Source organism: Mirounga leonina, unplaced genomic scaffold (assembly GCF_011800145.1).
Source record: "Mirounga leonina isolate KUSES-001 unplaced genomic scaffold, KU_Mleo_1.0 Mir_165, whole genome shotgun sequence".
Lineage (NCBI taxonomy): Eukaryota > Metazoa > Chordata > Mammalia > Carnivora > Phocidae > Mirounga > Mirounga leonina.
Genome location: NW_023270415.1, coordinates 15,169,705 through 15,194,974, shown reverse-complemented (window position 1 = coordinate 15,194,974; position 25,270 = coordinate 15,169,705). Strand labels below are relative to the sequence as shown.

The 25,270-nt window shown below is 36.2% G+C and overlaps 1 long non-coding RNA gene across 1 annotated transcript; it reads right to left on the bottom strand.

The window, feature by feature from the left end:
- Positions 1-1,545: 1,545 nt before the first annotated feature.
- On the bottom strand, positions 1,546-18,675 carry LOC118014866. Its single transcript, XR_004680399.1, has 3 exons — positions 18,221-18,675; positions 2,353-2,464; positions 1,546-1,743 (listed from the first exon to the last, which is right to left on the bottom strand). It is a non-coding gene; the product is annotated as an uncharacterized LOC118014866 (long non-coding RNA).
- Positions 18,676-25,270: the final 6,595 nt, after the last annotated feature.

Here is a 25,270-nt window from a genome sequence, read left to right as displayed (position 1 = left end):
ATAATTTTTTTAATTCCCCTCCTAAAACTGATGACCTCTTGAAGTTGAATGGAAAGAAAGGAAAATTTATGCAGGTCTAAATACACAGAAAGCTTTTCCAGGAAAGACATGGTGCTGAACACATCCTGACCAGCTTGGAGTAGTTTAAATCTACACACAGAAGCAAATAAATGTGCAGTGGTTGTATCATCAGTGAATGAGAGTTTTCCATTTTTCTGATAGCTTTTTAAAAAAAAATACTTATTAAAATTATACATAAACAGGATTTTAAAATCACTTCATGGAGTAGGACATAATAAAAAAAAAAACAGTACCCAATTCACTATCTATACATCTAAGAGAGATCCACAGGGAAAATCATTTTTTGTATTTTCCCCATGATTATGTTCATGTTGACAAGTAGTATGTTTATACTATTTATGAATTCAGGAATTTAATGCATTAACCGTCCACTCTCTGCTATAATGGATAAAGATTTAGCTCACTGTCACCCCCAATCTTCACCTACCGTCCACTTAAAATAGTTTTGTCACTTTTTTTAGGCTTTTCATAACTGTAAATAATGTTTCTTCTTTATTTCTTATCCTATCAACTAATAGGTGTCTCTTGACTCATCACACTGAATTATGAGAACATTCCTGTCCTTTTCCTTCATTTTAGTTCTCTCTCCACTTTTTTCCTTTCAAACACTGTCATCTGCCAAGGTGATAACATTTACATTCTGTTTTCAATCACAGACACATAAGCCATATTTTATCCTAAAAGGCTTATCCTACGTGTTGAAAATCTAAGGCAGTGAATATGTAATTATGACCACAAAACTATTTTTCACCCTGCCCAAATAGTATAATATGATCCTTTTTTCTTATACAACTTTTAACTTTTCCTAGAGGTCCTAATTGGTTTCTTATTTTCTTTCCATTATTTAACTTTTTCATAATTTTAAGAACTCAAGATTTTTCCCTAATATATTCATTTTCCTCTGTAATATCAAGCCATATTTTTCCAGTGTCTCTTTCTTCCCAGAGCATTCCATTTTCTGCTGCCATTTGTATGGCAGTCTGGGCTTGCTAACACAATTATCTTCCTAGTCTTCCCTTCTTTGCTGTCCTGGGTTTGTATCCCTGTGCAGTCATTTAACATGAAGGGAAGCTCTTGGCCAACATATCCCTGCAGCAACCATAACGAAACACTCTTCAGCTCAACAAGGAAAACTTGAGGAAAAGGACTAATAGCAAAAGTCAAAATACCATATTCTACACTCCTCTTTTGCATGCCTACAGAGTAGCAATCTGCCTTTTCAAGAAGTTCCCTAAGTTGATGAATCAAATAAGGCAATTTGGAAGTTGACTTTAATTTAGTTTTTTTAATTCATGCCAGTTATGATTCATTCTGTTTCATACTGAAATATTGTACTTTATTTTTCTTTCAAGAACTATTTGACAGACACTAAATAGAACCTCTTTTTTATAACAAAGAATGCTTAATTGTCAAAGGAGTTAAAATATCGTACATAGACTAATGACTAAGATTTTACTATATTTTACTGAGATGCTCTGATTCTGTTTCCTTAATAATGACCTATTCTTTTAAAGTCTACTTCTTGTGAGCCTGTAAGACGGGGTAGGGAAGGAGGTCTGTGATTACTCACCAACCTGATTAACTTTGTTCTTTTTTGACAAAGTATTGTGCATTGGTTATGTACAGCTCCGATTCCATTTAAATATCTGTGTGACAAATATTCTGCAGAGGAAAAAGAATAGCACTTGAGTAATGTGACTAATTCAGCATACATAATTTGTTAATGCAGTTAGTGCTGATTCAGAACTATAAAATTCTTAGTGGAATGCATAAAAGATGGACAGTCTAAATTTTACTTTTCTTATGAAGGTTCAATTTATACCAAATTCTAACCTTTGATACAGAGATCAATATCTTGAAGACATTTAATGTACAAATGGCTTATTTTATTCATTTCCATTTTTAAAATCTGACCTAGGAAGTTTAATGTGTTTATCAAGCTCACTGTCCTGTCTTGTACTTTTGCTCAATGAATATTTAATAAATGCTTAGTATTCATAGTTTCCTCCTACTAACCTGGCCCAGTGTTAGTTTCTTGAAGGAATCAGAATAATTAAAATACCAATACCTCACTCCAAGTATCTAGTAATATAGATAGAGACATAAGAAATGTAAATATGAAACAAAAAAAGTTTTCAAAACAGTTAATCAAGAGCTACATTGTGCGGCACAAAGAATTGAGTGATATTTAGAGACATCTGAAGAAAAGAGAAACAAGGATTGGAGCATCCATGGAAGTCTTAGTGAACAGAGATAGGATTATACAGTTACCTATGGGTTATTTTGATGCAAACATTTCAAGCCAATTTGTTGACTACAAAACAGAAAATTTTCTGCTGCATCTGGAACATTATTTAACTTCTTGGGTATGTTTTCTTTCTCTCTGTGTGATGGGAATAAGATAAAAAGATTAATGCTTGCTTTTGAAAGTTGACTCTAAATGTCAACATTTGCGTGTGTTTGACTTTGAATAGAGCTTACCATTCTAACTAAAATTCAGGCAAGTAAAATTCTTTATTCTTTGCAAGTAACTTGAACTCAGAAGGCATTATCATTTTGGAAGATGTGTTAATACTGTCTTATGACCAACCCTACTGCAACGGAGAAAACATCACTCAACTCAGTCTGGGCAAGTTTATTTTAAACACTAATCCTGTGGCCAAGAATTTATGATACAGCAATATTTCACTTAAGAGATATTTCCTTAAAACCTGAAAAACGTAAAGCAGAAGTATTAAGTTAAGCCATAGGAAACTGCCAGTTGTGTAGGTCAAAATAACAGTAATTGTATATGATTCATTGTAGAGCATGAGACTCTTTTCCATCTGGTTCTTCTGGTAGCCACTGCTTATAGCCACTATCTATAGATTTGCTCCCCCGCCCCCAAGTTAAACTTCTAAAGGAAAGACTATTTTTATTTCTAAAATCCTAATATTTAAAGTAGGAGGTAGACAAATCATCTCCAGGGCAGCCAAAACAGATAACTAACATTTTCTAAATTCCAAGAAGTTTCTTTGAAGATTCCTTGGTGGATCTCTTACCTCAGCTAAGAATTAACTAACATAACAATATGTGTATTTGGTGTTCAGTAAATTGAATGATAATGCTTTATTCTAGAACCCTTTTGGACTTTCATATAAGAAATAAGGAGGACAGAGAGACATGCTTGTCAGCCTTGACCCAGAGCTCTTAAGACAAAGAGGAATAATATACTGAGGTCTGTTCAAGCTTTGGCCTCTCCACAGATCATTACAACCAAGATGCCAATTAACACAAAATGTGACAGTGGCTTTTGTGACGTGGACAGCTGGCCACTCAAAGATACACAGGACCACCTGCTCATATAACATAGGCCACCAAACAGGCACCAGATGGTGACAACATTTGAATGTTATTACTATAGTCACTTTCACCTCAGATCTATTTGAACTGGACATTAGGAGGCAAGGCTGTAAAACTCACATTTGATTTTCAGAACAATATGGTTCTCTATAAATCTCACATGTATGACTTCCTAGAGGCCAAAGACTCATTCCTGGGCATTGGTGGCTCAGCAGAAGTTCTGCATCGTGAGGCAACTAGAAGCAATTGGCTTAACCAAGACATACTACACCTGCTGAGATGTCCTTATGGAAAGCTTGGAGAGGAAAAATGTAGAAAAATCAGCTACAGGAAAAGACTTGAATGTGGTGATGGAGTTGGGGGTTGGGAAAAACGTAAAAAATGGTTGTCAGAAGAGGCAAGTGCCAAAGCAGCAAGAGGAGCCAAGGCATGCACATTTTTGGCTACATATCCCAAGCCCTTGAAAATTGCTTCTGGCTATACAGATTTTTAAGAAAAAGTCTTTTAAAAACTTTTAGACAGGCTTATTGCCCACAAAAAAAGGTTCAAATACAAATTTATCAATAAATGTGCACCAGGAGGTTGAGAGAACATTCAAGAGTTTAAATCACTTCCTAAAACTGAGGGAAATGTTCTGTTAAATTGGCTGATGCCCCAAGCATGGCAGAAGAGTTATAAAGTAGCTTCATTAACAATTCTGAAAACATAGTTTGTACTTTGGACAAAGAGCCATCCATGGTTGTGTTTCATGGGGCGGGGGGCGGCAGGGAATGGACCTGTGATAACACTTCCAAATCCTTAGTAAAGAAAATACATTGTCTAAGGAACCAGGGATCATATGTAAATTGCCTAGCAAATTACACAATAACCAAAAGACCATACAGATTTCACTAATGTTATTTATTCTGCATTATAGACTGAGGTAGTCTACTTATCTATGAAAAAATTCCAATTTCCATTTCCCTAACAACTTCGATGAACCTTGTTGAAACAGCAGTCAGATGTCCAATATGATTTCCTGAATTTCAAAATGCAACTAACTTAGCAGGTGGTCCTAAGTCTCTAAATCAAACTGTTAGGGCTTTTGGGGGGGCTCCTAGCTTAGGAAAATGGGGTCAGTATGAAAAAGATCCTGAAAAAAAAAGCTAGAAAAAGCAAAAGGAATGAGCAAAGAAAAAATATTAGTAAAATTTATTTTACTATGTATTTATTATGTATTTCTCAGTATTATGTCAAACATGTTTACTGAGCTGCACAATTAATAAAAAATATTCTGTACTAGAGTCCCTAATTATTATTCCACACAGAACAGAACACCTCTTCATTATCCCTTTTTGAATTGATTGTGTACATCAAACAGTCGAGATATAAATAAAATATGCCTGCATGCATAATACCCTCACATTAAAGTTGGAGGCAATTAACCTATGATTTCTCATTAATTAAATTAAAATAACCTTCTAAAAAATGTCTAAAATCAAAACAGATTTCTTTTAGTGTAGATATGCCTCACAATGATGCAGAGTTTGTTTACTAAATTTATCACACCAATAAAAAAATGCTATTTCTGTTTTTATCCCAGGCTGGTCTTTGGTTTTCTCCTGAGGTTCCAGTCTCATTTAGCTAAATCTGATTACAATGTCAGGATTTTTTTTGCTTTTGTTTTTGTTTTTCTGTCTTTAAAAATACCTGTTCTCATCAAGACTTCTTTTCCATTAAATTGTCCAAGCACCTCCTTTCTCCCTGAGCTGGATCACTATCATATAGTGGAAAGCTGGAAATTATTTGGTGAATTTGCTGAATTTAGACAGTTGAAGCACATAAACGAGATACCAGGGGGTGTAATGGGCCCGAATATGGGGCTGCCCTCAGCATGGATGAAAATCCTCATAACTTCCTGTTCGGACTCTTCCCAATTTTTTTTCTCCTTCCCTGACTCCCCATTACACCAAGTTGTTGGTTATTTCAGATTTCCATGGTCTCCCCTCTACAGAGTATTTTCATTCTAAAATAGACATAAAAGGATGCATATCACCAAAGAATATGTCCTTAATAATAGAAATTTTTGTTTTGTTTTTCTCTAAAGTCCTTTGCAGATTCCCCTAAAATCTCACTATATGAAGAGACCACATAGCCACAGATTGCCCCCACCTAAAGCCTTCCCACCTTAGTACACGATCAGGTGCTAAAAATTTTCTTAAACATCATGCATTGGTTGATTGATCTCTTCTCCAATGGGAAAATCATAGATATTCAACCTTTTTCTCATATCCTGAAAATCTGACACACTGCTTTCAGATGGTAAGTCCTCAATAAATGAGGTTGTGTTGAATTGAGTGTTAAGCCTGGATTCATTCCTTTCCCCCAAATCGCTCCCTATCTCAACCACCACAGGCTATTAGTGACAGCACTTGTCTTCTAGACCCCTGGATAAGAACTTTGGGACATCTTTTACTCTTTGGGCACCTTTTCTTAATCTTTGTATTGATTTCCTCATGAGGTGCTATCATTTCTTCCTTCAAAAGTTTGGATTACTTCCTTTTCCTTGATTCTGACCACCACAGTCTAATATAGATACTTATTATTTTGCCCTTATAAACCCACGCTTTCCCTAATTCTACTCACTGTCTCTACATCATCCCTCTACAATGTGCATACCTATACTCCTTAATAACAAATCTTACCTCAGCTTAGTTTTGCCCTTGACCAACTCCTCACATACCTCTGTCAGTTGCACATTGCACATTGTCTATTGCCTATCCAACAATATCATCACCTTTCCCATTTCCCATCACCACTATTTCCCAGAGGATTTTGGTCCCTCCTCTGCTCTAGGATTGGTTTATACCAGCCAATGGTCTAGGGGAAGGCGTTTGTCCCCATTCTGACCAATGAGGTCTAAGAGAAAGTCAGGGCAAAGGAATGGCAGGGTGGGATGGTGGGAGATTTCCATTCCTGAATAAAATGGCAAAGCTTCATAAGGACAAAACATTATACCTCTGCCCCTTCCTTACTGCTTGGAATATTTATACCAGGTTGTGATGCTTAGAGCTATGCCAACAGGTAATAATATTAGATCAAAAGAAGAGAAAAACATCAGGTCTTTGATGGCATCACTGAGCAGCTGAACCAACACTTTAAGACTTTTTGTTAAAGAATAAGAAATTTGGTATATTTAATTGAATTGAAAAAGAGCAAAAGACATTATTTTACTTAGACAAGATGAATCTTCAAATGCACTATGTAAAGCATTGTTACTCAATGCCCCAAATTGGGAACCCACTGGCACAGAAGACCAAGAATACCCCAAATACCATGTAACTTCATGATAAACTCTTGCAGGAGATTGATAACATATTACACAGGATTTAATGTCAGGGTACACACAATCTCGATCCAACAAAGGCTTCTGAGAAATTCGCTAAGCACGTATTTAAACAATTGAATCTGTCATGTGCATTCGGAGAAGTCCCTGAAGAAGAATTTGCCTGACAGGATACAATGGCACTGGAGAAGCTATTATAGTCAATTCTATGAATCAGGTACCCTGATTCCCCAAGGCAATTTTTACAAGAGCAGGTCAATGGCTTATGTTTAAAGCTTTGTTTTAAAATGATAAGAGGGATTTGAGAAAGGGTTTCCTTTTAGTTACAATACCTTTTAATACTACATTAATATAAGATAGGTGCTATTTATACAAAGGTACCTTTTGACAAAAGAGGATTTTATGACAAACAAATCTTAAAATGATATATTAATCCAATTTTTACTGCAGACCATCATAAATAGAATACAGTATACTATGCATAAAGAAGTGATAAAGCATAAAAAGATATAAAGTATTAAAGCAGTATGACTGAATTTTACAAATCATATATATGATTTTTAGCCACTTCAAAGGAGTCACCTTGTAAAGCTATGCCCTTATTGTAATAATGCTCAGAATGTACTCTGCCTATATGTCCTTGATGATGACAAATCCTTAACCTCTGAAAATGGAATTGTGCTTTGGAAACAAGACAGTCATTAAGTTGAATGAAATTAAACTCAATTTGCCAAAAGCCTGTGTTCCTCAAAGACCAATGGAACTCAAGTCTCTCTCATGTCCTGGGTCATGTAAATCAGGCCTCACCAATGTCATACAGGTAGATGGATGCAGATCCCCTCACATGGCTCTTGCACATCAAAGCCCTCATTCCTCCAAAATATCTTCCCAGCAATCCAAGGACCCAATTCCCCCAAAGGCTAAAGTGAAGATCATTCCTACTATGTCATTTAATTCATGGTCCCAAATCCCCCTCAAATTCATGAGAAAAACTCATTCCTCTTCCCTTCATTTCTCAAAGGCTCATCTAATCCTGATTCTTTCTAGTACATTAGACCACTCATTACCACTTCAGTGCTTTTACCTCATGATCTCTAGGGTTCATGCCTGCACTTTACCAGTGACCTTAAGGATTCAGATCCAGTATCTTTAATTCACTATTTTCATATAGTCTTTTCTTTCGCATACCATTTCACCAAGAGGGCATCAACTCAAAGCATTTTAGCATCTACTTTACAGGAAACATGGCAGAAAGTATGTCCCATATTGTGCCAGCCCTCGGACTAATTCACCTTCCTTCATCTCAAAGCTCCATAGCTTTCTCTACCAATGACCCTCAGACCTTAATCACACCATTAACAACTAAACAGCAACTGAACATCAACTGAAGCTTCTTTTTTTTTTAAGATTTTATTTACTTATTTGACAGAGAAAGACACAGCAAGGGAGAGGGAACACAAGCAGGGGGAGTGGGAGAGGGAGAAGCAGGTTTCCTGCTGAGCAGGGAGCCCCATGGGGGGCTCGATCCCAGGACCCTGGGATCATGACCTGAGCCGAAGGCAAATGCTTAATGACTGAGCCACCCAGACGCCCCTCAACTGAAGCTTCTGTTGATACTACTTAACAGTCTAAGAGCTTGAAAATAAGGAAATTGTGATCACTCTTTGATGCTAAACTGAAAGGTGAGCTCTCTCTTTTTAAACATGTACTATCTTGAATACACCAGATAAAATTTTGGATCGTTCCCTCTCTAAATTCTCATTTCTACTACTCATTATCCAAAACTTGGGAATCAAATAGATTTAGACTAGCTATGAGACCTCACTATCTGAGTTCTTGCTATCCAAGACCCAGGAACCAAATATATTAGGAGGCAAGGGAGATTTATTGGACCAAGATTGTAGAGCTTCACAGAAAGAACAAAATGGGTTACAAGGAGTGTAAGATTGGAGTAAAGCCTGATTTGCCATATTAACATACTTTAAGAATCTTTATATGAAAGGAGGATTGGTCAGCTATGAAAGCCTACATTAGAGTGATATACAGAGCAAACAGCATGTGCAATATGTTCCTCCCTAGGGGACAGGAAGCTTTAATCAAAGTTTTAAGTACTTCAGTTCTACAACAAAAATTGTGCCTAAATGGAAAGAAACATGTTTATATACAGCACATCCCTCCACGTTGTCAGATTCTAGCCATTCACTTTCTTTGGGCTATTTTGCAACTCTTTCTATATTGATAAGCATTCTGATTCTGTCTTGTCTAGTAGCATTTCCATTGATTTCCTCACCCTCCCACCCTTCCCTCCACTGTGGAGAAAGCCATTTCATCTCCAGTTGCAATTCAATTTCTTTATTCCAAATACACATTTGTACCTTCTTACTTTCCTTTTAAACCAGGTTTAACACTAGCTGGGTTGTTTCATTGAATAAGTATAAATTCTTTAATATATATTCATTTTATATCTATATAAGAGTCATCATTTTATCCTTAAAAAAAATCTTTAACACTAGTTAACAAAGGCATCCCTCATTTATAGATAGATGCAAAATGTTAGATATCAGTTGACTCAGTATTTCAAATTCTACAGGTGAGTCTATCTCCCATTATTAAAGGAATATGTCAAGCTATCTTAACCTCATACAAATGAATATTTATTTTAACTAATTTCTGTTGTTATCACGTGATGTTTACCAATTGCCCATTTGATTTTTTTCCAGCTTTATTGAGATATTGACATATAACATTAAGTTTAAGGGGTACAACACTTTGAGCTGATACATTTATATGTTACAAAATAATTACTACTGCAGTGTTAGCTAACATCTCCATACCTTCCCATAATTTCCATTTATTTTTAGTAGTGATAATATTTAAGGTCTACTCTCTTAGCAACTTCCAAGTATGAAACGCAGTTTTATTAATGATAATCACCATGCTGTCCATTAGATTCCCCAGGACTTATCCATCTTATATCTGGAAGTCTATACCGTTTAACCAACATTTCACCATTTCCCCCATTCACTAGCCCCTCAAAGTCCATCCATGTCATTACAAATGGCAGGATTTCCTTTTTTCTCATTGCTGAATAATATTCCATTTTACGTATGTAACAAGTCTTCTTTATATAGTCATCTGTTGAAGAACACTTAGGTTGTTTCCATATCTTGGCTATTATGATAAATGCTGCAATGAACATAGGGGTGCAGATATCTTTTGGAGATCCTGTTTTCATTTCCTTTAAATACATACACAGAAGTAGGATTGCTGGATCACATGGTAGTTCTATTTTTAATTTTATGAGGAATCCACTGTGGCTGCACCAATTTGCATTCCCACCAACAGTGCACAAGGGTTTCCTTTCCTCCACAACCTCACCAACAGTTTTCATCTCTTGTCTTCATGATTTTAGCCACTCTAACAAGTAGGAAGTAATATCTCATTGTGGTTTTGATTTGCATTTCCCTCATGATGACTGATGTCAAGCAACCTTTCATGTACCTGTTGGTGATTTGTATGTCTTCTTTGGGAAAATATCTAATCAATTCCTCTACCCATTTTATTAAGCAGATTGTTTTATTGTTGTTGTTGCTGTTATTGACTTGTAGGAGTTCTTTATATATTTTGGATATTAATCCCTTATTGGATATATGATTTGCAAATGTTTTCTCCCATTTTGTGGGTTGCTTTTTCATTCATTGATTGTTTCTTTCCCTGTGCAAAAGATGTATTCCCACTAATTTAGTTTGATGTAGTCTTAATAATTAATTTTGCTTTTATTGTTTGTGCTTTTGGTGTCATATCCAAAAAAGTTGTTGTGAAGATCAATATCAAGAAGCTTTCTCCCTATGTCTTTTTCATAGTTCCAGGTCCTATGATTAAGCCTTTAATTCATTTTGAGTTAATTTTTGTGAGTGATATGAGTCTAATTTTATTCAATATGTTTATTCAGTTTTCCCAACACCATTTATTGAGAAGACTAGCATTTCCCCATTGAGTATTCTTGTCAAATATGAGATGACCATATATGTAAAGGATTATTTCTGGGCTCCAGAATCTATTCCATTAGTCTATGTGTCTATTTTTTTTTTAAGATTTTATTTATTTGAGAGAGAGAATGAGAGAGAGAGCGCACATGAGAGGGGGGAGGGTCAGAGGGAGAAGCAGACTCCCTGCTGAGCAGAGAGCCCGATGTGGGACTCGATCCCGGGACTCCAGGATCATGACCTGAGCCGAAGGCAGTCGCTCAACCAACTGAGCCACCCAGGCGCCCCTATGTGTCTATTTTTGCAATAGTACTATGCTGCTTTGATTACTAAAGCTGTTTTGTTTCAGTCTCAACCTCTTGATAATGATGCTATCAGGTAGGAATGCCTGGTGCACTCACCTGGGCCCATACTACTCGTGGAAAACCCCCACAGATCTTACCCTGAACAAAACTGGTGTTGTGGCTGGTCCAGCCCTTGTGGTTCTAATTATAATTGCAAGATGTACCTCAGCAACAACCGGCAGGGAACTTTGAAAAAATGAGGTTTATTTGTCACAAGTCCTGGAGGGTACAGGGCACACTCAGGGCCACCGAGCAAAGTTAAGAGGAGGGAGAGAGAGACAAAGAGACAAGAGAGAGAGCATAGACCTGGGGTTCTATCTCTATTAGAGTCAAGGATAAGGTCTTTCAGGGGTTCACTCTTGATTAGTGAATTTAAAACATCAGAGCAGTAATTAAAATTCAGAAAGGGAAAAGCAAGCAGTCAGTTTTCTAGGCCTCCCGGGACTTTCTAAAAAGGGAAATTCATGGATGGGGCAGCCTGGCTCTTTATCTAGTTGTGTAGCTGGCAGTGTGTTTATTCAAGATGGATGTCTTTGAAATGGATGTCTTAGCAATCAAAAGCTTAACGTCAGTCACTTAAATTATAATCAAAAAAGCTCATTGTCAGGCACTTAACACTAGGACAGTTTAGCATATAGTTTGAAATAAGGAAGTGTAATGCCTTCACCTTTGTTCTTTCTCAGAATTGCTTTGGTGATCTGAGGTCCTTTTTGGTTCCATACCAATTTTAGGACAATTTTTAATATTTCTGTGGAAAATGTCTTTGGAATTTTGATAAGCATTTCAGTACATCTCTAGATGGCTTTGTGTAGTGTGGACATTATAATAATATTAATTCTATTAATCCATTGACATGGGATATCTTTCCATTTGTTGGTGTCATGTTCAATTTCTTTCATCAAAGTCTTATAGTTTTCAGTATATAGAGATTTCTCCTCCTTGGATAAATTTATTTCTGAATATTTATTGTTTTTGATGTTATTGTGAAGGGAATTGTATTCTTTATTTCTTTTTCAGATTTTTCCTTATTAGTGTATAGGAATGCAACAGATTTTTGAATATTGATTTTGTATCCTCCAATTTTACTGAATTCATTTATTAGTTCTAAGTGTTTTGGTGGAGTCTTTAGGGTTTTCCATATATGATATCATGTCATCTGCAAATAGTGACAATTTTACCTCTTCTTTTTCCATTTGGATGCCTTTATTTCTTTTTCTTGCCTAATTGTTCTGCCTAGGACTTCTAAATACTATGCTGAATAAAAGTGGGCATCCTTATCTTATTCCTGACCTTAAAGGAAAAACTTTTTGCTTTTCACAACTGAATATTATGTTAGCTGTGGGCTTGTCATGTATGGCCTTTATTATAATGTAGCATGTTCCTTCTACACTCAATTTGTTGAGTGTTTTTTATTGTGAAATGATGTTGTATTTTGTCAAGTGCTTTTTTTTTTTGCATCTATTGAGATGATTGTATGATTTTTATCTTTAGTCCTATTAATATGGTATATCACATTTATTCATTTGCATATGTGAAACATCCTTGCATCCTAGGGATGAATCTCACTAGATTATGGTGCATGAACCTTTTAATGTGATTTTAATTTAGTCTGCTAATATTTTATTGAGAATTTTTGCATCTATATTCATCAGGGATATGGTCCTGTAATTTTTTTTTCTTGTAGTGTCCTTATCTGACTTTGGTATAAAAGTAATGCTGGCCTTATAAAATTACTTTGGGAGTATTTGCTCTTCTTCAACTTTTTGAAAGAGTTTGAGAAAGATTGGATTTAATTCTTCTTTAAATATTTGTAGAATTCACCAGTGAATTCATCAGAAACCAGCTGATCTGGGCTTTCCTTTTTGGGAGGTTTTGACTGCGAATTACTCATTATTAGTCTGTTCATATTTTCTACTTCTTCATGGTTCAGTCTTGGTAAATTGCATGTTTCTAGAAATGTATCCATTTCTTCTAAGTTATACAATTTGTTGGTGTATAATTTTATTTATAATAGTCTTATGATCCTTTGTATTTCTGTGCTATCAGTTATAATGTCTCTTTCATTTCTGGTTTTATTTATTTGAGTCTTCTCTTTTTTCTGAGTTAATCTTGCTATAGGTTTGTCAATTTTGTTTATCATTTTAAAAATCTCTTAGTTTCATGGATTGTGTTTATTTTGTTTTATTTTGTTTTGTTTTTGTTCTCTATTTCATTTTTTTTTCTGCTCTGATCTTTATTTCCATCATTCTGCTAACTTTGGGTTTAATTTGTCCTACTGTTTCTAATTTCTTAAGATGTAGTTAGGTTATTTATCAAAATCTTTCTTTTTTCTTAATATAGGCATTTATCACTACAAACTTCCCTCTTAAAACTGCTTTGCAGCATCCCATAGGTTTTGCTATGTTGAGTTTCCATTTTCATTTGTTTCCGGATATTTTTTTATTTCCTTTTTGATTCCTTCTTTGGCCCATTGGTTGTTCAAAAATGTGTTGCTTAATTTTCATATATTTGTCAGTTTTTTCAGCTTTTACCCTGTAATTGATTTCTAGTTTGATACCATCATGGTCAGAAAAGATATTTGGTATTATCTCAGTCTTTTTATATTTGCTACAACTTGTGTTATGGCCTGACATATGATCTATCCTGGAGAATGTTTTGTGTGTGCATGAGAAAAATGTGTATTTTGCTGCTTTTAGATGGAATGCTTTATATATGTCTGTTAGGTCCATTTGGTCTAAAGTATGGTTGTAGCTCAATGTTTCCTTGTTGATTTTCTGTCTGGATGATCTATCAATTATTGGAAGTGGGTTATTAACATCCCCTTCTATTATTGTATTATTGTGTATTTCTCTCCCTTCTGACCTGTATTTGCTTACTATATTTAGGTGCTCTGACACTGGGTTCATATATATTTATAACTATTCTATCTTCTTGGTGAATTAATCCTTTTATCATTATATAATGACCTCATTGTCTCTTGTTACCACTTTTGGCCTAAGGTCTATTTTGTCTGATATAAATATAGCTACCCCTATTCTCTTTTTATCTCTACTTGCATGGAATATCTTCTTCCATTTCTTCACTTTGAGCCTATGTCTGTTCTCAGAGCTAAAGTGAGACTCTTGGAGGCAACATACAGTTGGATCTTTTTTTATTCATCTAGCCGCTTTGTCTTTTGATTGGAGAATTCAATCCATTTACATTTAGAGTAAATATTAATAGGTAAAGACTTAACTAATGCCATTCTACAATTTTATGGCCATTTTGTGGTTCCTTGTTTCTTTCTTCTTGTCTTTCTGCCTTACCTTTGTGAACTGATGATTTTCCATAGTGGTATTCTTTGATTCCCTGCTCTTTCTCTTTTGTGAATCCAGTGTAGGTTTTTGCTCTGTGGTTACTATAAGGCTTACATAAAGCATCTTAGATATATAACAGTCTATTTTACATTGATAACAACTTAACTGTGATAACATACAAAAACTCTACCCTTCTACCTTCCCCCTTAATTTTATGGTTCTGATGTCACAAACTTCTTTTCATATCGTGTTTATCAACAAGTTATTGTAACTATAGTTATTTTTTTGTGATAGTTATTTTTAATACTCTTGTCCTTTCATCTTTATATGAGTTCAGCGGTTAACATCCTCCACAATACAGAATTAGAGATATCTGAATTTGCCTATATACTTACCTTTACCAGTATGTTTTATATGTTCATATGCTTTCATGTTACTAATTAATATCCTTTCATTTCAGCTTGAAAATGTCAGCGTTTCTTGTAAGGCAGTTTTAGCAGTAATGAATTTCTTCAGCTTTTGTTTGCCTAGGGAAGTCTTATCTCTCCTTCATTTCTGAAGAACAGCTTTGCTGAGTAAATTATTGTTGATTGGCATTTTTTTTCTTTCATCACTTCAAATATATCATTCCATTCTCTCCTGTCCTATAAGATTTCTGCTGAGAAATCCACTGATAGCCTTATGGGGAGTTACTTGTGAGGTACAAGTTTTTTGTGGGTTTTTTTTTCTTAGTTTTTGGTTTTTGGTTTTTGGGGTTTTTTGTTTGTTTGTTTGTTTTGCTGCTTTTAAGATTCTCCCTTTGTCTTTTTGTCAGTTTATTATAATGTGTCTTAAACAGAACTGTTTCAAGGTGATTTTGTCTGGTGACCTCAGAGCTTTTTTAACATGGATAACCAAATCACTCCCCAGATTGGAGAGTTTTTAGCCATTACTTCTTTACTTTTTCTTTTCTTTTTTTATAGTTGACAAATAATATTAAATTAGCTTCTAATGTACGGCATTATTTCTTTAAATAACTATCTCTCTTTTTCAACATTCCTCTGGCTATTCAGGGTCTTTTCTGGTTCCATACAAATTTTAAGATTATTTGTTCCATTTCTTTGAAAAAAGTGGATGGTATTTTGATAGGGATTGCAGTAAATGTGTAGATTGCTCTAGGTAGCATTGACATCTTCACAATATTTATTCTTTGAATCCATGAGCATGGAACATTTTTCCATCTTTTTGTGTCTTCCTCAATATCTTTCATTAGTATTTTATAGTTTTCTGAGTACAGACTCTTTGCCTCTTTGGTTAGATTTATTCCTAGGTATCATATGGTTTTGGGTGCAATTGTAAATGGGATCAACTCCTTAATTTCTCTTTCTTCTGTCTTGTTGTTGGTGTATAGGAATGCCACTGATTTCTGTGCATTGATTTTATATCCTGCCACTTTACTGAATTCTCACTGATATGAGGAATTCTTAATCTCAAGAAACAAACTGAGGGTTGCTGGAGTGGTGGGGGTAGGAGGGATGGGGTGGCTGGGTGATAGACTTTGGGGAGGGTATGTGCTATGGTGAATGCTGTGAATTGTGTAAGACTGTTGAATCACAGACCTGTACCTTTGCAGCAAATAATACATTATATGTTAAAAAAAGAAGAAGATAGTAGGAAGGGAAAAATGAAGGTGGGGGAATCGGAGGGGGAGACAAACCATGAGAGACTATGGACTCTGAGAAACAAACTGAGGGTTCTAGAGGGGTATTAAAGTGGGCACGTATTGAATGGAGCACTGGGTGTTATACAAACAATGAATCATAGAACACTACATCAAAAACTAATGATGTAATGTATGGTGATTAACATAACATAATTAATAAATAAATAAATTAGACCCCCCCAAAAAATAACTTTCTGTCTCCCTTCTCCTCTTCTCTTTTGGAACTCTAAATATTCACAAATTGGTCCTTTTGATGGTATTCCATAGATCACATGGACTTTCTATACTTGTTTACATGTTTTTTTCTTTCTACTCTTCCACCTGACCACAGGATGGAGAGGAGGTGGAGGGAGTGGGTGAGGCATGCAGAGCATTAGGGTGCTCATGGGCCCTTTGGAGGATCTGCAGGTGAGGCATTCTCAGTGGAACATGGGTAGGCTCTAATGGGATCCATGATGCAGTTAGGATCTGTGTTCCTTTAGCGTCCTCTGAGAGTTCTATTCGCCACTCTCCTTGCCTCTTCTTGCCTGCGAATCACATGATTCAGTACTCTGGATGGAGTGACAGAGAAATGGGCCCCTTTGGCAGCCTCCATACTGCTGGGAAGCTGGGTGCTCACCCACTCTTTCTTTTTCCCATAGGAGATAATCATGAGCCAAAGATTTTTCTTGGCCCTTAGCTGTGTCATCTTGGGAGAGGGATGATATAGATAAAGTCAAACTGTTCCTCTTCCCCACTCCAATGCCATCAAATATGTAATTTTTTTTTTCTCCTGTAGAGTACTGGAACCTCTCTGGAAACCAGGATTTACACAAAGGATCTCTCATCTGTGAGTGATTGTCTAAGAGTGTTCACCAGGAGCTTCCAGACCATGGCCAATAGGGGCTGGAGCAGTTCACAGGCCACTGCACATTCCACAGCTAGGACTGAGGTCTGTTTGCCTATTGTCCAATGTATGACTCATCTCAAATCCCTGGGCGTATGGTGCTGGATCCCAGAGCTCCCTCAAAGATATTTTCGTCCATAGATGGATGATGAATTTTTATTATTGTGGGGGGAGAAGACAAAAACATGGGACATCTTAGGTTGCCATGATGCTAAAGTCACTCCTGACCACTAGATTTTAATTGGCTTTCTGTATGGATCCTCCTTTAGGAAGAGAAGGTACTGACCAGGGGCCCCCGGGTGGCTCAGTTGGTATCTGCTTTCAGCCCAGGTCATGATCCCAGGGTCCTGGGATTGAGCCCCGCATCGGGCTCCTTGCTCAGTGGGGAGTCTGCTTCTCCCTCTCCCTGCCACTCCTCCTGCTTGTGCAAGCACTCTTTCTCTCTGTGTGTCAAATAAATAAATAAAATCTTAAAAAAAAAAAAAAAAAGAAAGTACTGACCGTACAAATATGAGTGTTTTAGTTCAGTGGCAGTTATATATCTTGTTACAAATATCAAATAATTCTTAAGTCAAATTTAAATAGCACACGAAATAGTTGTGAACAAAAAAAGAAATAAGGGCAAGTAGTATAGTATAAAAGGAAAATCAGGGCATGGGCTTTAAAATCAGACCTGAGATTAAATTCTACCTGTTCCAATATATAAACTGTGTGACATTGGACAAATCACTTGATCCCTCAGAGTCCTTGCTTCCTCAGCAGCAAACATGGATATTAACATGGGATTATTGGGAAAGCAAGCAATGATATATTTCTAATTTAGATGTCAGCTAATGCTATGTTTCCTTTTCACACTATGACCTCTGGAAATGCCAGTCTCCAACTTGCTCTGAGTCTCCTTGGTGCTGAATTCCATGGTCATCTCTTGTTTCTACTAAACATTTTATCTCATTTATATCCTGCCTCCTGTACCATTTTCTTTCCTCTAACGGTGCCACCCCATAGGAAGCACAACCCTTTCCTCTGATTTCTCCAAAGCACCACCACTCACACAAGGCATTTATGCCTAGGAGACATGAACAGAGTAATGACAGACTTAAAAATAAATATTAAAGATGTTGTGAGCTATTTTCTGTTCCCAACCAACTTTCCTATTAAAATTGCTTCCTCTTACTCCCAACATTTTCCTCATACCTCCTTCTCTAACTCCCAACCACCAAAGTTTCTGCTATATATCTTTTGAAAATCATGTAATTACCTTTTCTTCTCACTCCCAAGGACATTCTTGTTATGCTCAGGGAGGCTGGTTCTGAGAAGAACTTGGTGGTCAGCAGTTAAAGTCATGTTGTTTTCTCTTAGCTACATTCCTAAAATTCCTGAAAGAGCAGACATTCAATTAGTGGTAATATTATTATTATGTGTATAGATCTTCAAGGTAATGACCTTGAAATACTATTCTCATTTGAATATATAAATTCTTTTATGTTTCTTAAAAAGCCAGTCCTGGTACTTTATGGTTGCCTTTACAAATTACCATTCCCGAGACCATAGAGAATAATTTAATGCTTTTGTTTTTAGAGTACTGAAAAATAACTCACTAACATTACATTTTTTACTTATGTCCTAGCAAATGACATTTTTTCCCTTGTTTTGCTTCAACAATCACTTATTTTCCTGTATTAGATGTATTCTGCTTTGGATTTCAGAGAACCATTCCTGGGCATTCTCAATCTGTATGCCTCCTCTTGAATTGCTGATACTATCCCAATGGCCAGGGTATATTATATGATGTAAGCCTAGGAAATAGTACATTCCACTCCCTAGCCACAGATATTGGTCAGGAAATAGACAGGTTACCAATATCAAGAGAACCAGACCAAATGAGACTTAATTGAAGATGCTTTCAGGAAATCCATATGTGACTTACTCCCCTAGCTTCAGGAAAAGTTGTGGGTAACAGCTCCTAGACGTCAGCCCTCACTGGTAACTGTCTCAGTTGAAGAAACACACTGGCCTTAGGGTTTCCCAGGATAGCCTGCATTTGATAACTCATTGATGTCAGTGGTATAAAGACCCTGCCACTTTGCTTCAATGTGGGACACCCCAAAGGTCATCTCAGACCTTTTGGGTAATTAGTACCAACATAAAACTGAAAGTCATCCTTTAGGTCCCTAACCCTCAACATCCAATGAGTGCTTCCTATGCACCAAACCCTATGTCAAGTCCTTTATACCTCACCACTGATCTCTAAGACAATGACTGCTCTTATCTCCATTTTACAAATAAGAAAAATCCAGTTTAGAAATATGAAATACATTTTCAAGGTCACATAGTGAGTAAATGAAGAAAACAAATTGAGATTGTCTTCTATCTGCTCTAGGGCCCACACCCTGAGCCAACTCTTTATAGTGCTTTTGCATCAAACATCAACACATTCCCTTTTTTTTTTTTAACACAATCCTATTTTTAACTTTGCAACTTTACCCAGTCACTTTTGGAAAGGAATATTAATTATCTGGAGGCAATTTTTAAGTAAATGTTCTTGTTTGCCACAGGAATGGAGATTTATTCAAGTTACTTCATGCATAGTTAACATGATACATATGCTAACTAATAATGGAGACAGGGTCGCTTAGAATCTAGAAATAGACATACAGCCAGGCCTCTTGGAAAGACAAAATGGATATTTAAAAACCAAGAAACTCCAATCCCCAATTTATGTTGTTGCTTTTCAGCTATAGCTTGTTGATGTTCACTCTAGCTCTCATCAGTAGACATGGCTCAGTTCTTTCTCTATCATTTCTTTTTCCGGGCATATCTTTCCATTTATACTTCTTCTGCTAACTCTTGTATTCCTTCCCCATATCTCTAAGTCAAATTCCTGAAGGATAAAAATGATATATTGAGTAGAGCCTTTGAGTCAAACCTTCTCAAATGTTGTCGGCTGCCTATGATTGTTGCCCTTTGGTAAGTTCCAGTCCAAGAGGGTAAGGAAGAGTAGACACTGTAGGTACAGGAAATGGCCACCTATGCCGAAAGACACCCTGGCAAAGGTGCCCTCAGCCAGCAACCACAATAAAGAAGTTTTCCACTGAAGGAGACAGAACAGGCCGGCTTCTCCAGATTTGACCTGCCCAGTATGTTGTGGAAACCTTAATGGGGATTGAGTGTATATTTAATTCTTTATCACTAGGGTAAGACTTCTCACCCATTAGAAGAAATGACGTGGTTCTCTTTTTTGTAATCCCTACTTGTTGGGTTTAGGATTTCAAATGTGTTTCTTATGTAGGTTTATAGAATATGACCATTGAAAGGGACCATGAAAGTCATCTACTCCAGGATTTTCTTCTATGGGAAATATGACATTATGAAATAGCCTGTATTGTTTACAGATTTACTAAATGTGATCAATGTTAGAGGAATAATATGATCAGATCATTGTTTTATGAAGATAATATGGACAATGAGGTTAATGAGATATTGAAGGAAAAGAGACTGAAAGAGAGCAGTTAACATGCTTTGCAATAGTCTGGATGAAAGATATTAGAGTCTTACTAAGAAAGAGGCAATGGGAATGGAAAGAAGCACAAACCAGAGGTTTTTGTAGTAGGTAAAAATGAAGGTGTTAATGACAATGAGATAATGAGGTGGAGTGGAATGAGTGGTAAGAGTGACAGATGCTATGACATGAAGATAAGTGGTGATTTTAGAGACTATGGTGCCTATAGTTAAGACAAGAAGTACAGGTGGAGCAGAGGATTTTTCTGTAGGGAAAAGATGGCATCTGACACATGATTTTGAACATGTTGCATTTGAGTTTTCTTCAAGTGATCCAAGTGGAACTTTCCAGAAGGAAGTATAAATCTGGGGTTGGAACTTAGAATAGAGATTGGAACTGGTCATATAAATTTGGCAGCATATGCTTTATTCTAACCTTTCCACTTTGAATATTACTTCCAATAAAGAGAACATGCCAAAAATAATGTGCATTTATTTCTTTCTCTATCTCCCAAATACAGGTTATCTCTTTTTTTAATTCCTTAAAACATACCAAATTGCTGAGAAAGAAAAAAAAATCCCAAAAGATTACATACTGAATGATTTCATTTGCATAATATTTTTGAAAAAACATGAAAGTACAAACTTTTAGAAATGGAGAACAGATTAATTGTTACCGGGGGTTGGGCAGGGGGTACTGGAGGGCAGTGGGTGTGGCTATAAAGTTCCATAGTGATGATGCATCTTGACTGTGGTGATAGTTCCGTCAACATACACTTGTGATAAAATTATATATAACTAAACATATACACACATTAGTACAAGGAAAATTGGGGAAGTTAGAATTAAGACTGATGAATTGACAAATGTTAATATCCTGGTTGTGATATTGTACTATAGTTTTCAAGATGTTACCATTGGGGAAAACTTGGTAAAGCATATATGGGATCTCTGTATCATTTTTTTTAAATTTTATTTTATTATGTTATGTTAGTCACCATAAAATACATCATTAGTTTTTGATGTAGTGATCCATGCTTCATTGTTTTCATGTAACACCCAGTGCTCCATGCAGTACGTGCCCTCCTTGTATCATTTCTTGTCACTGCATGTGAATCTACAATTATCTCAAAATAAAAAGTTTAGTTTTTAAAAAATAGTAAGTCTAGATAACTTTGAAAAAAAAAATTTCTCCTTATCTTTCCTCCATTTGCCTCCTTGATTCAGGAAAGGTTTGTGGCAAGCTCCTGGAAATAATTAGGTTTAAGGAGAAAGGAATGCCCCCAAAGTCTAAGAATAATTTGACCTCATTGAGAAGGAGTGGGATGAGGAAATTTGGAGAAAAAAAGAAAAGCAAGAGAACAAAGGAGAGATTGAAGAGTCCTTAGATAACACCAGATAATTGGGACAGAAATAAGGGATGTTTCAGCAAAGGTCCTTGTCAGAAAGAGAGAAGATGCTTGAGGAACCAAAAGTTACATGGCACCTAAGCCATGGTCCACAGACTAGTCAACCCTCTCTAAGGTGTTCACAACCTATCTCTAGCCTATGCTAGCTGTCATAACCACCAGGGGCCTATGAGGGCGCACCCCTTGGTAAGCAGTTAGCACCTTGTTCAGTGAATGTACAGTAATGCTTATCCATAACCTGATATTTTTTGGCCTTGTCCAAATTACCCCCCACAATGTTCCAACATATTTGTAAAGCCAAAGAAAGGAAGGTAGAACCTGGACATCTAGTGAACAGTGATAATTGAAGGAGGTGCTCTTCTATCTATATTTAGGGGATGATGTTAAACAGGGCCAACTTGAGACTACCACCCTCCACCCCCAGAAAGACTCAACCCAGCTACAGTACCTTTGTGTTTCTTCAGCATTCATCTTAAGCCTATGGAAAGTCTGGATTTTAGTTTTCTATCATACTTTATGTCTTTTGTTATATAAGTCCCCTTTCAACATTAGTGAATATGTTATAAAATTGGAGCTCAGCAAAGAGATTTTTATGCAGCCACACTAGTTTCTTTATATTTCTTTACCTTTTATAGTGCATTGGGACTATGTGTATTTTGTTTTCTAAATTTCCACTTTAGGGGACTTCTACCTATCTTAAGCCACATTCCTCTATATAAACACCTGCTAATGAACTACACTTTCCTCTGATTTTGTTTTAATTTTATTTCCTCCACGTTAATCCATATGTAAGATTATCCCAGGAATTACCTTATTTTTTTCTTATTATGAAATCTGATATGTGTTCTATTACTTCTGCATCACCAGTGAGTTCTTCCTTCCTGGTAAGCATTAGCTCCAAAGTTCTTCATGTTACAACTTCTGTCTTCTTGGAGAACAAAGTCTCATCAAGGCAATTGAAGAGTTTATCAAAGCCCTGCTTTCAGCAGAATAAGGCTTTCAGCAGATGTCTGGGTAGTTCAAGTTTCTTATCACAACCAGATCATATTCCTGCACCTGTTTTATAATTTGTATGGGAGTGCGTCATTCCCTTCCTCTAACTGCCCAGCCATCCACAGTAGTGATATCACATCTGTTTCCTTCCACTTTACCCTTAACCAGATGTTCTCAGCTGTGTTTCCAAAGTCAGGTTTATTAACTTTCTTCTGTAAAAAACTTCTTGAGAGACAATGATATTCTCCAACCATTTCTATTAGGTACATTTCTCTTGTGATTTCTCAATTTCATTGCTGCTTATGGTATTGGTGATTCTTATGGGCACATGTATATCAATTTGTGGTGAAATCATTAGTTATTTTACTACTCTCTGCAGCAGTATGTAGGTACTTATAACTGTGGTCAATCATGACCTTCTTATTTACTTTTCCCTCTGACAGTTAACAAATCCTTCTTCCTCTAAGGAGAAAGCTGTACCACAACAGTAATTCTTGATGATATGAAAATTTTACAGAGTTCTTTGGGGACATTTCTTTTCTTTCCCCTTAATTTTCACTTTTTAGAGGCCTTTTCTAACAGGTTGCTGACACTCCTGTTTAAATATGTTCTTTTCAGGCAATTGCCCAATGAGTCAGAAGGAACAGAGTTTATAAAATGCTAAGAAAAATCATTCTCATCTAAATCATTGTTCAACTTGTTTGACAGAGAGCATACAAATTTAAATGGGGGAGAAAAAAATCCAGTTCTTCTCATGTCTCCACGTAATTCCAAGAGGACAAATTGCATTATATGGATGAAGCAGGAATTTTTAAATAAAAATGTTTTCACTGTTTTTAGCTACCCCTCCTTTTTTTCTTACCATTTTGATACATATTTTATGAGTGACAACATCATTGCACAAGCTCCTCACAGATGTTAATGATCCAGAATAAGTTTTTATTATTATCTCCTCTCATAACTTCTTCATATCTTTCCAAAAGTTACCTTGAAATGTTCTAGTTCAATGACTGTTTATATAACACAAAGTGATTTGTAGAGTTCTGTTGGGGTTATTTGTATGCTTGTTTTAAACAATGTTCAAAAGGAAAAGAAAAAAAACTTTTCTGTTAATAGTCACGATACCATGACAGGTGTTTCCTTTAATCCTGTTATGGAACAGTAGGGGTGGATGTTCTAAAAGGAGAACATTGGTGATATTCAGATAAATGGGATCATTTGTTTCCAAAGAGAAGAATTCCCTTGATGGCCAGTTTCTCCCCATGAAAGTCATAGTGACAAGTAGATAACAAGGAAGTCCAGTAATTAGGTGGCTAGTATATAACACTTTAGTGGCCCAAGTCACCTGTTCTCACATGTGGCCAAAGCACAAGCATAGAGCAACAGAAAATAGCAAAGTACAAAGAACAGAAATAATATGAACATAACCTAACTTGCAAGGAATGAATTTCAGGAAAAGCATCAAAAGTAACGATGCAGTGAAAGGTAAGAAATGTACGGAAGACAGAAAGGTTGCAAGAGAAGAAAAAGAAAAAAGAAATATAAAGGTGCAAAAATACCAAGGAAGGGCAACAAAGCCATAGTAACTTAAGAATGAAAACATAATACTTTTTCAATCTTAATGGTCCCTTAATAGTTCAGGATAGTAAGAAATAGACCAAATCAAGACAAGCAGTTCCAATGCGGGAGGGGCAAGTACCCAGTGTTCCAAACCACAGAGTCCAAAGAGGTATAGTACACATCAGCTTGGTTCAGAAGAGCTTCAGTGGCTGTAGAAATTCATTTTCTGAGGCAAAACAAAGCAATAGAAAGTTCCAAGCAGAAGCGATGTCATGGTTCCAAGAATTCAGTTCACTCGCTGTATGACTCCAAGCAGCAAGTGAAAGTTGAAGGGACAGGGTCTATCCCTATCTAGAGAGAGCTAGCCAAGAGATTCCTGTTCTCAAAGCAGGAAAACAGCTTCAATAGAGAAATGGAGTGTAAGACAAGAATCAAGAAATGGGCACCTAGATGTCTGCATTAGACAATCATCTAGATAAAGAATACATTCCTAGAGCTCTTCTTCCAGGTTTACTAGCAACAAGATAACCTGAAAAATGACTGCTTGTAAACTCTACCTATAAGTACAAAAGTTGCTTCAACCTTCAGCTCAGTATAAACTGAGCATGTAAAATGAAGGTGAGAGAAAATAAGGTAGGATGAGTCAACCCAGTGTGTGAAACCCTTGCAACAAGAGTATGAAGATAATAATAATAATAATAAAAAAGACAGAAAAGGAACAAACTGGGTAAAAGAAAAACAATGAGTTAACACCATAAGACCAAGCCAGTGATCAAATTCTATAACTAGGGAAGATTTATCACAAGGTGTTTCTTACGTAAGTTTTTCTGGTTACTTCAACTCATCTT